This window comes from Amphiprion ocellaris, chromosome 7, assembly GCF_022539595.1.
Source record: "Amphiprion ocellaris isolate individual 3 ecotype Okinawa chromosome 7, ASM2253959v1, whole genome shotgun sequence".
Taxonomy (NCBI): Eukaryota; Metazoa; Chordata; class Actinopteri; family Pomacentridae; genus Amphiprion; species Amphiprion ocellaris.
The window spans coordinates 20,355,181-20,358,663 of record NC_072772.1 but is presented as its reverse complement, the minus strand read 5'-3'; positions in this window follow the sequence as shown (position 1 = coordinate 20,358,663).

Genomic DNA, 3,483 nt, shown 5'->3' with positions numbered 1-3,483 from the left:
TGTGTTGAGAATCTTTTTTTGTGTTGTTTTGTTTCATTTTGATCCAGTATATTTTGGAGTCTGGAAGCCTGAGCAGTTGTAGTCTTTGCCTGATCTGTTAGTCTATCATGTATATGCAGTGTGTTTAGTCTATGAACACAGTATGACTGATGTGATGTAATTCTGAAATCTGAATGAAAGCTCCAATAGATTCCTTTTTTCAATAGTGAGTTAAGTAGTAATGAGATCATCTGATCTAAGAGAACACATGTTGAGAAAAGACTTAATGTCCCTGATCTCCTTACTGCTCATTAACATAACCTCAGCACAAGACAAAAGACATAACACTTCCTCTTGCATCTCATCTCAAGCTGTTGAGCTTTCCTCCACCATATGATCCATAAATGAGTCTTCACTAAATGTGTGTAAAAGATGAGAGCAGGCCCATCATCCGAAACAGAAATGATGGCCTCCGGCCAGCCTAAATGAGTACAAGGAGACTCGAAATCAGGTTTAACAAACTCCAAACCCCAACAGATGTCCAAAATAATTACCACAATCTGTCACCCAAAGATAAAAATAGATGATCTTTAAATATTTTTGCATTATTAATGAAGTGCTGTATTAATGTCATCAAACCAAGCTGCCTTGCACTTCAATTAGCACTGCGGATATTGGAGGAGGGGATCAAAGGAATGAGGATTCATTTTTAGACTCATCATATAACAAAGGTTACAGAGTCATAGCGTTTATGAAGTCAAATCTCACTGGCCAGGACAGTATCAGCATTCTGTTTAGGTGGCCGAGATAAAAGAGATTTTATAACACACATACACCCCTTAGTGCTTGAAGATGTTTCTATTCTTACCCATCACTCAGGACCTGTCAGGCATGTATCTTATTGGCTTTAAATCCATTCTATAGCAGGACAATGAGACCAAACATCCAGGCAGAGTCAAACAAATCTACTTTTTGCCAAAAAACAACAAGGAGTCCTGCAACAGATGGAGTGACCCCACAGAGTCCTGATCTCGACATCGTGGAGTCAGCCTGGGGTTACCTGAAGAGACAGAATCCACAGAAGAACTGTTGCAAAGTCTCCAAGATGCTGAATCACCTACCTGATAAGTACTGAAAAAATTTGTGGAAGTGAAAATAGAACTGGTGCTGCTAAGTGCATTTTGAATAACTGGTGAATAAAAACTAATTTTAGCTTTTATCTGTAATCCTTTGCAAAGTACTGAACATGTGGTAGGATGGCAAGTTCTCAAAAAATGGAACCAGAGGAAATTAAAATAAATAATGTATTAATTCTAATTAGTGTAAAGGAATATCTCAACCTTGTTGAGAAATACATCTGTTTTCCCTTCCGGCTGAGGTTTAGCTGAGAGGACCAACAGTACTCATGCATGTTCACCAAACTACAGCCAGCTGGAGATTTTGTCAGTTTAACATTACGGCTGTCAAGGAGGAAAGGCTAGTGTCACCAAATAAAGTGTTCTAGAATGTTGTTTTAATCTGTATACATGAAGTAATCTGACTCTCAGCAAGAAATCCAATGAGCATATTTCCCAAAAATGTAGACTATTTATTGTGGAAAAACTGACAGAATTTTGTTGGCAAAGGTGACATTCATTCAAAGAATTCATCCTGTCCAAAGTAGTCCTTGTATCCCCAAATTTGGCAATTTCAGATTTTCAAGATAACCAGAAGCATTGTGTTATTTATTTATTTATTCTTTTCTGTTTTTTTTCTTTTTTTTTTTTTAAGCAAAGTCGATCTTAGATACTGAAATTTGAACCGATGATGTTGTTTGTGTACAGTACTAGTCAAAAGTTTGGACATACCTTCTCGGTCAATGGTTTTTATTTATTTTAATTATAGATAGATGCTTTATGCTTTATTTGTCATTGCACGCTTATTATTTTCTACATTGTGGATTAATACTGGAGATTTCAAAACTATGAACGAACACATGTGGAATTATGTAGTAAACAAAAAAAATGCTCAACAAACCAGAACATGTTTTATATTGATTCTTTAAATTAGCCTCCTGTTGCTTTGGTGACAGCTTTACACACTCTTGGCATTATCTCAATCAGCTTTATGAGGTAGTCACCTGAAATGGTTTTCACTTCACAGGTGTGCCTTGTCAAGAGTATATTTGTGGAATTTCTTGCCGTCTTAATGTGTTTCAGACCATCAGTTGAGTTGTACAGAGGTAGGGTTAGTACACAGTGGGTAGCCCTGTTTGACTATTTTTGTTATCCATAGTATGGCAAGAACCTCTCAGCTCAATAAAGAGAAATGACAGTCCATCAGACCACACTTCAAGACCAGTCCATCTGGAAAATTTCAAGAACTTTTAATGTATCCCCAAGTGCCATCACAAAAACCATCAAGCGCTATGACGAAACTGGCTCACATGAGGACTGCCCCAGGAAAGGAAGACCAAGAGTCTCCTCTGCTGCTGAGGATAAGTTCATCCGAGTCACCAGCCTCAGAAATGGCAATTTAACAACACCTCAGATTAGAGCCCAGATAAATGCCACACAGAGTTCTAGTAGCAGACACATCTCTACATCAACTGTTCAGAGGAGACTGAACCAATCAGGCCTTTATGGTGAAATAGCTGCGAAGAAACCACTACTGAGGATGAACAACAAATAGAAGAGATTTGTTTGGGTCAAAAAAAATCCAAGGAATGGACATTAGACCAGTGGAAATGTTTATGTGCTTTGGTCTGATAAGTCCAAATTTGTCTTTGTGCGATGCAGAAAAGGTGAATGGATGGTCTCTACATACATGGTTCCCACCATGAAGCATGGAGGAGGAGGTGTGATGGTGTGGAGGTGCTTTGCTGGTCACACTGTTGGGGATTTATTCAAAACTGAAGGCACACTGAACCAGTATGGCTACCACAGCATCCTGCAGCGACATGCCATCCCATCCAGTTTGCATTTAGTTGGACCATCATTTATTTTTCAACAGGACAATGACCCCAAACACACCTCCAGGCTGTGTAAGGGCTATTTGACCAACAAGGAGAGTGATGAGTGCTGCGTCAGATGACCTGGCCTCCACAGTCACCTGACCTAAACCCAATCCAGATGGTTTGGGATGAGATGGACCACAGAGTGAAGGCAAAAGGGCCAACAAGTGTTCAGCATCTCTGGGAACTCCTTCAAGACTTTTGGAAAATCATTTCAGGTGACTACCTCATGAAGCTCATGGAGAGAATGCCAAAAGTGTATAAAGCAGTGATCAAAGCAAAAGGTGGCTATTTTGAAGAATCTAAAATATAAAACATGTTATGATTTAAAATTTTTTTGTTTACTACATAATTCCATATGTGTTCTTTCAGAGTTTTGATGTCTTCAGTATAAATCTACAATGTAGAAAATAATTCAAATAAATAAAAATGGCTAAATAAGAAGGTGTGTCCAAACTTTGGGCCGGTACTGTACATATATATTATACATTGATAAAGTGACAAACCAACTC